The 15,022-nt window shown below is 36.4% G+C and overlaps 1 long non-coding RNA gene across 1 annotated transcript; it reads left to right on the forward strand.

Moving 5' to 3' along the window:
• Positions 1-7,949: 7,949 nt before the first annotated feature.
• LOC145823312 (uncharacterized) lies at positions 7,950-14,489 on the forward strand. Its single transcript, XR_014365599.1, has 3 exons — positions 7,950-8,103; positions 10,753-10,824; positions 14,175-14,489. It is a non-coding gene; the product is annotated as an uncharacterized LOC145823312 (long non-coding RNA).
• Positions 14,490-15,022: the final 533 nt, after the last annotated feature.

Genomic DNA, 15,022 nt, shown 5'->3' on the forward strand with positions numbered 1-15,022 from the left:
ATCGATTGGCGAAAATTTTCCGATGACAGTAAAATTTTACTCTATTAGACAATAAAATTTTACTCTGTTAATTTGGACAGCAAAATTTTATTGTTTACTTTAAACATATAAATAGTGAATTTTTGCCATTGTTATCACTAACCACCACACTTACTATAATTATTACCATTACTCATATATATATATATATATATATATTAAATGAGAAATCAGTCAGAATATTGAATTAATAACGTTAATAGTAAGACTTTACTCTTACATAGAGTAAAATTTTATTATTTCACTATTAAACGTACTAAAATAACATTTTTGTTTCAGATCTCAAAATCATTATTCAAACTAAGAATGACAAAAAAAAAATACACTAAAATAAAAATATATACATACAAAGAGAAAGAGAAAAAGATAGAGAAATAGAGAGAGCACATATATTGCTTCAGATCTGGTTCAAACCAGAGTAAAATTTTATTGTCTGAAAAACAGAGCATCATGAGGAGACAAAGAGAAAGAGAATGAGAGCATATAGATCTGAGATGATAGATCTCGGATCTGAGGTCTTGGAGGCAAATGATGATGATGGCGGTTATCGGTGGTATAGTGACATTGAATGGCACCGATGGTGGTGGTGGCAATCATGACACTGGTGGTTGAGACGGTAGAGGCGATGGAAACGGCGGTAGTGGTGGTAGTGGTGGAGAGAGCTTTTAGAGAGAGATAGGGAGAAAGAGAGAGAGAGAGAGATTGATAGAGAGAAAGAAAAATGAGAAAGATAAAGAGAGAGTGTGTGTCTGTGTGTGTGAAGGGGTAAATTTGTCACACAAAATATAAATCTGAAATTTTTTGCCCTTCTTACAATATTTCTTTATTTTGGAAGAGTTTATGAACCAAAAAATTAGAATTTGTCCTTTTCGAGAAAAATGAGCTCTAGGAAGGAGTTATGGCCAAAAATCCGGTTAAAATTTGAATAAATAATTTTCATCAACACACATGTGTGTAATATGATATATAAATCAAACACCATTGAAGCAATTTATGATTGATTAAAGATTTTTTTTCTAGTGCACAATAAGAAGATAATGTAAGGTGAGAAAAAAATGACATCCATACTTTTTATATTAAGGGGCCATTAAACATATATTTTTTTAAATCTCAAATCTTAAGACAAACAGCATCCAAAGCAGAGGGCATAACCCTTCACAATCTTTTCCTATGTAAATGAAATGTGGTAATATATATATATATATATATATATATATATATATAATAAGTGTACCATTCTCATCAATTTTTCCATGAGTTGAGTTTTGAAAAATTTTATAATACATACTACTATTTTGGGCATAATTTGGAGAATTTAAGACATTTTGCAATCTTGATGCCAATTTATCTTAGGGTAAAATATCAATAAATCCTAAATAGTGATCTTATGAATTATTTGATCTTCATTTTTTTATTTTTTATTTTTTATGGACCCAAAGGTCTCATTCTGGTGTGAATTACATAAAGAGTCAAGTATGAATGCGCGTGTGTTAGGTGTTGAGGGACAAATGTGGGTTTTTTCATAATATTGAAATTACTAAACGTAATATTCCAATGTAACACACTAAAAAATTCCTTAGTGTACTTTTCTTAAATATAACAACGTAACATTAAAAAACAACTCTTTAGTGTGCTTTTGCCAAACGTAACACTCTGACGTAACATTTCAAAAAAATTCTTTAGTATATATTTTCCAAACGTAACGCTCCAATCAATGTGACACACAAAAATTCTTTAGTATACATTTCCCAAACATAACACTCCAATGTAACACACTAAAAAACTCCTTAGTGTATTGTTCTCAAACGTAACAACATAACATTCTAAAAAAACTCCTTAGTATATTTTTTCCAAACGTAAAATTCCAATCAATGTAACACACAAAAATTTCTTAGTGTACTTTTTCCAAACGTAGTACCTTAATGTAATACTCCAATGTAACATTAAAAAACTCCACTAATAGAAATGTAAATTTTTATGCACAACAACTAACACTTTAGCCACCAATCCCCCCAAAAAGAATCTTCCACACCTCACATTTCCTTTTCCATTCCCATCCCATCCCATCTCATCCCATCCCAAAAACGAATAAGAAAATTGGAAAAATGAATCATAAAAGGGCATTCATTTAAATTCAAATGGCACTAAATCAAATAAATACAACTTTCCAAAATAAAAAGGACTAATTGGTTCATAAGAAAACTTTTAAGACTAAATGGATCAACATTTCCCCATATAGAATTTATGGGTAAATTTTCCTTTATCCTATAACTAAGTCATTTTTAGTCATATAAACTATTGCCAAAAATTACTTAAGACAAAATTAAAAATTATTTTGATCATAACTAATAATTACAAATAAGTTAAAATTAATATTATAATTGTGGGGACATATTTTTTGGGTAGCCCACGTGGCCAAGGTCGTAGCCAAGGTGCCACGTGGACGAACCATGTTGTCGAGGTTGTTATGATATAGCCAATATGTGATGCGGCAATATCGGAATCCGAGATAGTCGGATAGGGGACAAGAGTCCTAGGTGGGTTGAGGCACTCTATTTGGATGAAGATGAGGCTCTTAAGGGAGATCATTTTTATCTAGCTGAAGGTCCAAGATAAGTGTTATTCTTGAGTCTTGGGAAGTGAGAGTTCTAGGGGACGAGAGCACTACTGGCTATAAAAGTAAGGCACCCCCGTGGGTCTAAGGTATACTTCAATTGAGAGTAGTTTACTTGTGTCGATATCTTTTGTGATAAGTTACAGACTTGATCGTCAGAGTGCCCTTAGGTGGACGAGCCACCGTAATATTTATTACTCTCTTGTGTTGGCTTAATATATTCTTCCGTGTGCGTTTCGGCTAAGTTCCTTAAATTTCAGCAGGGAGATCTATTTGGTTGTGAGGTCGGAAATCAACACCCACTATTTGACACCGTCTGTGGGAACTTAATAGGCATAGATGGCTAAAGCCGAACAAGAAGAAAGAATTGAGGGTAACATGCATAGCGAGGACAAAGACCATGTTGATCCAAACATCGGAGAAGAAAAAACTGGCGACAATGTGCAGAATGCAAATCTAGAAACGAATAATGCCACCGAGGGTTGTAACAGCTCGATGAGGGGCAATTGAGAGGAGTACTATAAAAAGAGCGAGTACCAAGTCTGGAAGGACCAATGCATGTAGAGGGATAACGAGGTAAAGGACTTGGCGAATAAGTTGATGGACCTGTAGACGATGGTGAACTTTATGATGCAGAGCAAATTGATGCAGCCGGCACTGCCATTATCGACAATGCCACCTGCCACCATGGAAGTCAGTGCCCAATAGAAAGGGCTGACAGGAGGTTCAGTGGTGCCACCCACTCATCGCTAAAGGGATAAAACGTTCAAACTCTCGGTAATCTCAAAACATCAGGCAAGTGGAATCATGGGGAGCGGATTCTCGGGGTCCCAAATCAAGCGATCTTGATAGATAAATAGATAGGGACTATGTCTCGAAAAGACGATGGACGTTGAGAAGTCCAAGAGAGCACATCCCAATACGAGAAGTAGCATGCTGAAGAGGCTGAAGTCAGTCGACAGCTGAGCTCTACATTATCGACAATGCCACCAGTCACCATGGAAGTCAGTGCCTAATAGGAAGGGCTGACAGGAGGTTCAGTGGTGCCACCCACTCATCGCTAAAGAGATAAGACGTTTAAACTCTCGGTAATCTCAAAACATCAGGCAAGTGGAATCACAGGGAGTCGATTCTCGGGGTCCCAAATTAGGGGATCTTGACAGATGAATAGACAGGGACTATGTCCCAAAAAGACGATGGACGTTGAGAAGTCTAAGAGAGCACATCCCAATACGAGAAGTAGCATGCTGAAGAGGCTAAAGTCAGTCGACAGCCGAGCCCTAGGAAGATCGAAGGAGGACTTGCGAGATTACCTCCAAAGGAAAAGGAAAGGTGGTAAGGTTACATGCATCGCGCAGCCAAAGTCACCATTCTCGGTGGAACTAGATGCATTTGAAGCACCAAAGAGATTCTCCATGCCAAGGTTTCAGGTGTATGATGGTAAGTCTAACCCTAACTTTCATGTTGGTTTATACTTCAATACTATGTCTTTGTGGAGTGGGAACAAATAATTATTGTGCAAGCTATACCCACCGACATTCGGTGAAATCCCATTGAACTGGTTTCTAAAGTTGCCAAAGGGATCAGTTAAGAGTTGAGAAAGTCTGGTCGAGATGTTTGTGACCAGGTTTATGACCAACAAATTGTAGCCTTTAAGGGTTGATTCCTTATTGGCACTAGAGATTGAAGATGACAAAAGCCTTAGGGCCTTCGCTAAGAGATACTACGAGGCTTACAACCAGATTCCAGCATGTAATTAGGAGTTAGTGGTCGTTTCTTTTAAGAACGACTTAGATGATGACTGCCCACTTCGGCAATCCCTTGTTAAGTTATTCTTGAAAAGTATGGAGGATCTGATGGCAAGGATTGAGAAGTATGCCAAGGTAGAGGAACACAAGAAATCAAAGAAGGGAGGCACAATTAAGTAGAAGAAGCAAAGCGGCTTACCAAAATGAAGTTGAGGAGGAGTGGACATTAATACAGTGGAGCCAAGGTTGAAAGCCATGCAGGTGGTAAGCACAGTCTTCAAGATCTTGATCTACAAGATTTTTGAAAGAACCAGAAACCAACCTTATTTCAGGCCTCCGCAAAAAATCCCAACAGAGTCCATGGGTAGATTTCCCATGAGAACTTATGCATACCACAATGAGCACGGCATATGATCCAAGAATGTCAGGCTCTGAAGAAGTATCTGCAAGACCTTGTCAGACAAGGGCACCTAAGGGATCTAATAGATTAGGAGAAGACGAGGGAAGAACAAGCAAAGCTTGCCCAAGCACCGGTGGCAGCATCAACTCCCCCAGCAGCACCTCAGGTAGAAGGACCATGGGTAATCAATGTGATCCACTCGAGCGTCAATGCGAACGAGATTAGGGGGAGATGTAGATGGTGAAACATTTGCAGTATGTGTTCCAAGTTCAACAGAAGAAACCCTAAATAGAGGGATGTGGGGGGCCAATGATTGCATTCACACATGAAGATTTGGAGGTGGTCCAGCATCCATATAACGATGCTTTGGTGGTAACCCTGATGATCAGAGGGTGCTAGGTAAGAAAAATTCTCACTAATCAAGGCAGCTCCTGTGACATCATGTACGTCAGATGTTACAAAGAACTTGGCCTCCACAAGGATGATCTAGAACAGTTCGAGAGCCCCATAGTCAGATTCAATAGCACGCTGACATGGCCTCTAAGACCACGAACTTGGAGATTCAGAAGGGGACAAAGGCTATAACGACAGAGTTTACCGTGATCGATACACCATCGCCATACAACATCATCTTGAGAGGACCTTGGTTGCATACGATGAGCGTTTCCAATGCTTATGCTTTTCTTTTATCAAATTTAAATTTGATGGGAAAAAAAATCCAATTTTGGTGCTCCAATCATAACATCAAACCAATATCAAATTGAGGATGTCTTAAACTTTTCATCAAATTGAAGTTGCTTGGAACATTTCATCAAATTTGTAAGTGACCATTGGGCTGGACATCCTCCCAGACAACCTCTTCCTTGAAAAATTGTCTTGCAAGTTGTGGTCAATTTACATCAAACCAGTTGACCGTTTGGACATCCATTCAGTTGTCCTCCCGATCGGCAGGTGTTTTGATGAAAATTCAAAAAAAAATCGTTGAAATGCGTGATATCAGATGAAACTTTTACTTAAATTTAATGAAAAAAAAAAGATAAACGTTGGAGATACTCTTATATTTCTTTTCATTTTCATGGCAGTAGTACAATCCTTTTAGACCTACTCCATGACATAATCCAATCGCCTTATTTTACCTCACAGCAAAATAAAAACAAATCCGTTGAAAAACAAGCTTGCAAATTGTCTTGGGAAAAACTTGTTAAAAAAATTAAAAATTGATTAGGGAAAGAAAGATGAGAAAGAGAGAGGAAAAAAAAAACTAGAGAGAGAGGACTGGGATTGTTGAAAGAGAGTTTGGTTTGCTGAAGCAGAAGGCACACCATCTCATGTTACATATCCCTTGCTAAATCGGCTACTCACTCACCCTACTACATCTACCAACAACACCCTAAATCCACCAACAAACGCCACCAACGGTTGACACAACCACAATGGTCTAAGTTTATGACCTTCACACCTTCATTACCTTATCCCAAAATTGATCTCCACCACCATGATTTGACCTTTCATAGTTGCGAATCCGATCTCCCACGATTTCATCCTCAAACCAAAACCGATCTCCACCGCCACTGCTCCTTTCCCGATCGTCTCATTTAGCCCTTTATCACCTCCCTCACCAATTGTCCCACATTGGCTTTGATAGTTATTAATAGATAGGAATAGATACAGAGGGAAATTTGGGTGGGTTTGTTCTAGGGGTGCAACTCGGACGGGTTCGGTCGGGTTGGGAGGTTGTCCAAGCCCAGTTCAAGTTGTGTTGAGATCTGCCCCGAATTGTAACCCGAAGTTGCCTGCCCAAGCCCGACCCGAGTTAAACCTGAATTGCCCGAGTTGTCCGAATTGCCTGAATTGTATTTTTTTTTTTTTTGCAGCTACATTATTAAATTATTAAAATTTGACTCTATTTACTTTTTTTTTTATATATAGAAAATCATTAATACCATCAAAACAAATAATTTATATAATGTAAGAGAGATGCCGCTATAGTAGTCTTTACAATTTAGGAGTGAAAATAAAAATAAAATAAAAAGTAAGATTTTATGTTATTTATATATATATAATATATTCAATATGATTCAATAGTCTAAAATACTTTAATATCATGTAATGGCTAATAATTTGTATATATATTTAATATTTTTTATATAACTATATATGTATAATTCGGGATTCGGGTTGCTCGGATTGTTTGATGTCTTTGCCTAAGCTCGTCCAAATTTAATTCGGGCTTCTGAATTTTTGCCCAAACCCGTACCGAATTTGAAAATATCTTGTCCAAGCCCTAAAAAAATTCGGGCTGGATTCGGGTTGCTCGGATTGAGCCCGCCCAAGTTGCACCCCTAGTTTGTTCATTATATACAAAAAATAAAGGGATGCTAGGTTGTGGATTTTTTGGTTAGAGTTCATTAGAAAAATAATTTTGTTAAACTCTTACTTAATTTTTGTATTTTTTTCATATTTTGTGAATTTTAAAAATATTTTAATGTATTTAGATTAGGTAAATTTAAAAAAAAATTTAAAAATTACTTAGAATATTAAAACAATTTAGTAAAAACAAAAATATATGAAAAACAAAAAATGTAATTTTCAGAAAATTGTATAACCATCAAATTGATAGATTTGGTTTGATTTTTGTAATTTGTAGTTCAATTCTAATTTGAAAAAGTAGGAAATCAATCTTTGTAGATCGGTTTTGAATTTGAGTGCACAGTTCTGGATTAAAATCAAACTGAAACGTGTACAAATCATTTAATTTTGAGTAAATTACAGTGACTTCCCCTGAGGTTTCTAAAATAACACTGACCTCTCCTGTCAGTGTTATTGGCTCAACAACGTTAACAGAAGTTATGCTTATTATCTTTTTACCTTTCACTTTGCACCACTAAATAATGAAAGGATCTAGAAGATGTGGCCGATGTTGTGGTCATTCAATAAGCAATAGCTCTCATCACTTTGGGGTCTCCGAAGTAATAGAAGCTAAGGGACATATATTTTGTGTATTCCACGTGGCTAACTATACGGCTAAGGTGCCACGTGTTTGGCAGTGATAGGCTGAAGATGGTTAATGTTTCTTACCTCATCCGAGATATTTGGAGTAGGACTTGAACCTTGTTAAAAAACTGATTCCTAAGTTAGAAGAGTTAGGACTCTTACAAGAGATCCACTCCAACTTGATTAGGAAAGATAAGTCCAAGATAAGTATTATTCTTTAAGGGAATACGAATCCTAGTGAATTATGACTTCTAGGATGAGGAAGGCACTAACTAGTATATAAAGATAGGCACGCCCATCAGTCAAAGGTACGTTTTGAATTGGTGAGTAATTGTTTGATTGTGATTTAGTTTGATTATCTATGAGAGATAAAGATTATTAACTTGATCGTCGGAGTGCCCTCCTGATTGAGAGCAACTGAGGTAGTTATTCTATTCTTGTTTTCAGGTGGTGTCTGCATCTTGTGCCATTGCTCTTCGACTTTATTCCAAGAATCTTAGTAAAGATTCAGAGTTTGATTGTGTAGTTAGATTTTAGCACACACAAATGATATATCCGATGTAACAATGACATAAAGAAATTGATGCACCCCTTGCCTTTTCATGTCATTTTTATTTATGTTATATTAATAAATTTCACTTATGCCAACTAGGAATATAAACTCAACAACAGGCTTCTTGGAACATTGATGCTTTAAAGTTTTAAATCCATCAATGATTGACAATATAGATCTTCAAACTAGCATGGGATTGGAATCACAAGTAAAATAAAAAGTCATATGATATTTGATTAAGGTGCCCTATCCTTTGTTCTAAAATTTATGTCCTCATGCTTTTAATTTATTTTCAACTATACATAATTAAAAGTTATGATTGAAATTGGATTAGTATATGTAAACACAAATTTCGTGTCTGCAATTAAGACAAGAAATAAATGCACAACTAATTAATTTTATTAATTTAAATAAAAATGGGTACAATCCTCCGTGGTTTGTTCTATTACAAAAGAGCATATCCTTTTGTTCGATCTCCGAAATGTGTTGCAATCCAATGGTTATAAAAGTTTGCTATTGAATCGAACAAGTTGATGGATTTCTTTAAGTCTTCGAATAGAGAAACTTGGAGAAAAGAGGCTTGATCTCGGGCTTGATTGGCTTGGTCTCGAACAAGTTTGAAATGATCTCTTTGAGAGAAGAGATCAAATTTGTATTTGTAACTTGAAAGGATTGACACAAATTTGGAGTGCTTGATAATCCTCCCTTTTAGGTTTGAAGAGCTTTAGAAAGAATTTTAAGAAGAGAATTTAGCAAAGTCTCAAGATTGCTTGGGAGCTTGCAAAACCTTTAGCCAAAAATGTGTCCTCTCTCTCAATAGTAAGAGCCTCTATTTATTGGCTTAGGAGGAAAGAGTTAATTTTGGAAGTTTCAAAATTGATTTTAATTTCCAAGAAGAGTAGAAATTTATCTTACTTTACGGAAATAATTTGCATTGAAATTTGAATTTGAACTATTTCATTAGATTTTGACAAAATGTCTTCATGGGCTATACCTTTGAGTTAACCTAGTTGTCAAAATAAGTTCACTTTTCTCTTGGTGTGACACATAATTTAAAATGGATTAAGATTCATAATTTTAGTAAGACCTACATCCATTTTAAAATTTTAACCATCTTAATTTTGATTAATTAAGAAAAATTTATTTTTCATGATTAATCAGGGATTGAGGGTTAGGCACAGTAGCCTTGCTATGAGGTCCCATTGAGTCATTTTTTGACTGTATTTTGATGATCTGAAATTTTCATATTGTAAGGTTTGTCGAGTATATTATTCATGTAAAAAATCAAATTAATCGGACATATGTAACCCCATGATCAAGTCCTAATTGTTTTAAAAAAAATTATTAAAATCATGTTTGCCATTTATTTTTTGAAAAACAAATGTGCTCTTATTATGGGGTTACAAATGTACAATTCACTTGATTTTTTTCATGAATGATCTATTCGACAAACCTCATAATATGAACGGTTCGAATCATCGAAAAAAACTCGGGACACGCCCCTATTAGGCCTCACAACAGCCTGTTGTGCCTTAAGGCACAGTAGGTATCCCATTTCCATTAATCAGATGGTAATCAAGACACGTAAAATTTAAGTGTCCACAAGTTGCCCCCATTTCAAGACTCCGGTTTGATGCTTGCTTGCTAGTATCAACGGTGAGGTTTGAAGTAGCTTGGTCATGTTCACAAGGTAAGGATTTTAATTATGGAATAAATGCAAAGGCTAGCCATGCATTGTTTCCAAAATAAGGAAGTGTGTGGTCCTCTAAATGTAACTAAAAGAGGAGATTTTTTTCATTATGAAGATCAAAGATTTTTTTTTTCCCTTAAGATTATGCAAGATTAGTCTTTTCTCCTCATATGGAAGGTAGTAACAACAAGTATTGCTAGGGCCTGCTGGGGTTTGCGCAGTCCCAAAGCACTCCTCTCATCCTATTTATAACAAGACACCATCATCTAGTCCACGCACAGTAATCGATCGGCACCCCAAAAGCAATTACAGGTTGTGGTATAGAGCACTAGCAAGGCGAGTTTGATGAAATTGTCATAATTTTCCTATGCATCAATACCCATCTAGTACTTTGTGTAGCATATATAGGTGGTTAGTTTGACTTATGTGGGGATGCACAACAAGTCTTTGTTGATAAATGAACATGATGTCACCTTAGTTGATGTTATCATTAAAACCTGATGCTTTGAATATCTTTGACTTTTTCTTTGTTTGTTTGCTCAAACATGTTCATGGTCAATTTATGCATCGTGCTACACACAAATTGATGGCCTTTATATATACATATATTTATGATTTGATAGCATGTATATATATATATATTTTAACTATTTGATACTTGCATCTTTGCATTAGAACTCGTGTGAATTACTAACTCAATTTTTTTTTTTCTAGGATAACCACGACTTGGGAGAGTCAATACCTTTTTTTCCTATAGTAATTACTTTCTGTATTTCGATTGACGAGGTAAACCTTCTTTGGAAATTACATTTTATTATTACTTATAAGAATAACGATTTTGAAGGAATAATTGAGTAATATACTCCACTACCCTTTTATCATATATAGGTGGTTAGTTTGACTTATGTGGGGGGATGCACCTATCGAATGGGCGTACTAAGACCAAACACTCTCACAAACTTAGATGACAGCCAAACCCTATATATATAACAATAATAATAAACTATTTTTCCTTCCAGAAGGCTTCATTCCATGTGATTAGGTGTCCTGAAGCTAGCAAGCAAAAGTAAAGAAATAGTAAAATCTCAAAATTTAACATTTAAATTATGGGTTAGATATACTAATTTCATTACTGGGTACAATCTTTTTCCTTACAATGCATTAGCTTAATTTTGTGTAATAACCCCGACCTATAATTAACTGTTAAACCATGATAAGCCATGATTAAGTATGACTAATAAGTAATTAAGATGAAATCATGAGTTACTTACAAGTGCATTGCATTATTTGTGTTTCTATCTGTCTATCATAGAAATATTTATTTGTGCTTTTATTTCGATTTGTGAATTGAAGGCCTTATGGCATTCGATCACGAAATTGACTTAAATTATGTGTTAGTTGAAATTTTCAGAACATTATGGTAGGTTTAATTAAAATACGATTTGGAACCAAATGATTAGAATATAATAATGCCAATTAATTAGTTATTAATTAAACTTCTTAAACTAAGGCAATTTGAGGACTTAAGGCTATTAGTTACATTATCATTCTCATCTTTTGGACTCAAACGTGGAGAGAGAGAGAGAGAGAGAGAGAGAGAGAGAGAGAGAGAGAGAGAGAGAGAGAGAGAGAGAGAGAGCGAGAGAGCAAGTGAGCAAGTGAGATCAACAAGGAAAAAGGAGAATTATTAGAAATTCTAGGTGTTGAACTAAGGGACTCGACCATTTGGACATCCAAGACACAATTAAGCTTCTAAGGTAAGAATTTCTACCTCCTAGTTTGTAATTTAGTTAGTTAATACATGAAATCAAGTGTGATGGGTGAATTAATTTGAGAATTGAGCTTAAGAAGATGAATTCCATGCATGCATGCATTTTCATCACATTTGGAGTTTGGATTTCAAACAAATCTCACATGCATGTGTCTATCTTGACTTTGTTTTGAGTTTTCACCACATTTCTTACCATTTGACCTTCATTGATCATGTTTTGGAAAGTTTAAGTTCATAACAATTCATGCATGCCATGTCTATATCATATTCGTAAGCTTCAAGTTGAATTTTGGGCAATTGGCAAGCTTTTGGGCCATAATTTCATGAAATGATTCTTGATTCATCATATTTTACAAGTTTGCATGTGTTTCCTCAAGTTTTGGGCCCAAGAGAATGTGTTTTGATGCTCTGAATTTGAGTTTCAAGTTGGGAAGAGCAATTTGGAAATTCCAGAATTCTATTATCCATTTGAGCGATAGATCAGGCTACAGCGATCCCGGGTTTTCCCCTTTATGTACAATATTCTGGACTTTGGTTCCGCGGTTGAGTATTGTTGCATTCATTTCATTTCCGTCCTTTAATTCCTTATATTTGAATTTTAGGTTGTGTTGGGTAGGTTTGTATCAGGTTGGGAGTGTTTTGAAACAAATGGTTGCTGCCCAGATTTTGGTGTCTTCGCTCGAGCGAGACTTTGGTCGCTCGAGCGAGATTTGTGTTTTAGATCCTTCCCTCGAGCCAGGGTTCTTTCCCTCGAGCGAGAGTTGGGTGTTGTGGCTGGTGGCTCGAGCGAGAAGTCTTGCGCTTGAGCTTGCGTCTGCGTCTGGTTCTGGACCTGAAGGTTGCAATTCTTCGCTCGAGCGAGCTTTCCTTCGCTCGAGCGAGCGAGGTCTATGTTTTGGGTTTCTTCGCTCGAGCGAGCTTTCCTTCGCTCGAGCATGCTTCTGGGTTGCAGACCTGAAGCTTCAATTTGTTGGCTCGAGCGAGGTTTTCTACACTCGAACGAGGTTTCTTTGTGTCTGGTCGCTCGAGCGACCACTACTTCGCTCGAGTGAGCTTCGAATATATCAGTTGGCAGCAGCGGGTTACACGTCACTTTTTCATCATCTTCTTTTATACAAACCCTAGACCAGCTGCTCTTTCTCTCTCTATATACCTTCTCTCTAGGGTTTCATCTAGTTCTAGTGGTCTAGGGTTTCATCTAGTTCTAGTGGTCTTCTACCCTAGTCCCTTTGGAAGAAAGGTAGAGCTTCACGAGAGCTTCGCTTTAATCTGAAAGGTTGTGAATTTGGAGCACTTTGAGTTTCACCCCTCTTCTCCTTTGAGCTCCGAAAATTAAGGTAGGGATATCCTACTCTATTCTATGAGTTTTAACATAAATTTTGGTCATTTTAATTAGATGGTGTTGTTTAGTCATTTTAAGAAAGTTAGGGTTTGATTTGAGGTTATAAAAAGGGGGTTTTCAAATGTTAAAACCTATGTGTATTTGAGACATTGAAAAATGAAATTGTTGTTGTTAAATCGATGAAATTGAGCCTTTGGGCTAATATTGAGAAAAAGGGAAAAATGCCTTAATCATGTTGAATAATTAATTTGGGGAAATGTGAAATTGAAGTGAAATTCATGAAATTGGAAAATTGTGGGAGTAAAAGGTGTAGTTGGATAATTAAATCACTCGCCTATGAAAATGTCGATATTTTATCTGTTGATAAATTTATTATCTGTTTAGAGATAACTGCTTTGCACTATCGGTGGAGGATAGTCTTGATTGTTGTAGACATTATATAATGATTAGGGAAAACTGAAACTAATCACATTGAATATGTCATTGAATATGACGGTTGGAATAATACAGCAAATGTGTATATTGATTGATCATTTTATATGATAAGTGTTTAAATACATTGTATATGTATATTGTTTGGGAGGAGATGGGAGATGTACTCCATGGTTTGAGAGGAGATAGGGGATGGACTCTCAAACCTGTTTGGGAGAAGATAGGGGATGGACTCCACTGATATAGCAAATCTGTGTATCACTTGAAATATGGAAGTGTTGAAGTATGGAAGTGTTTTAATATGAGTTATATTCTCATGTGAATTGTGAAGTATAGAAGTGTTTTAATATGTGTTATAGCCTCATTGAATTGTTTGGCCAGGTTCTGAGCTATAATTATGAATCGAAACTATATAAGTGAAGGAAACTGAAATGAAAAATGGATGTATTTGATGTTGAATTGAAAAGTGTTGTAAGTTGGTTTATAAGTGTCAACCATATATCAAATGCTATTGTTTTAGTTATTTCTCATATTTGGTATAGTATATCTCTGCTAGGTATTGGCTCACCCTATATAGGACATCATTTTCAGGTTTAGGTGATATGCCACCTCCAAGGACATAGCTTGGGAGTAGGGATGGCAATCTAAAACCGGCCCGACGGTGACCCGACCCCCCAACCCCGAATTCAGCGGTTATTCACCGAAAAATATCCCCTACGGGCCGGGGACGGTTTTCAAAAATTCATCCCCTATGATATCCGGGCCGGGGACGGGGATATGTGTTTCAGAACTGGACCCGGCCCGGCCCCGGCCCCCGGCCTCGGCCCCGCCCCGCATGGTCCCCGAGGTAAAATAACCCTTTTGTCCCTGGATATATATATATGCATATGCTTGTCTTTGTTAGGGTTTTTCACAGACACACACACTCAAAGCCTCTCTCACACACGCCGATCCTCTCTCTCTTTCTCTCGCCACTGGTGTAACAACCCTCATGCTGTTTACTGATTAATGACTGATTGATTACCGATTACTGCTAAACGGAACTGATAATGACTGATAACTGACTGATAATTGAACTGATTAAAGTACTGAACTGACTGACCGAACTTTAAACTGAATTAAATGAATACATCTGTTTGAATTGCATTTTATCTGTTGACTGTTTGTTTGACCTGTTCGTGTTATATGTTTAAACTGCTAATTGAAGGCCTTATCGGCGGCCGAATCCGGAATTGATTAGTGTTTTATGATCCTTATAATTAATGTGATTTTATGGTATAATTATTTGAAAACTGATTAGGTATGATTAAATTAGATTAAAGTAAGCCAATTAAAGAGTTGGACTTAATTACCGTTTTGCCCTTGAGTGGGCCACTACCTCTATACCTTGAGCTCATTATACTTGAGCCAAAAACATTTTCCTCAGCCCATTCCTGGTG

Source organism: Camellia sinensis, chromosome 4, assembly GCF_055761805.1.
Source record: "Camellia sinensis isolate YWXY chromosome 4, ASM5576180v1, whole genome shotgun sequence".
Lineage (NCBI taxonomy): Eukaryota > Viridiplantae > Streptophyta > Magnoliopsida > Ericales > Theaceae > Camellia > Camellia sinensis.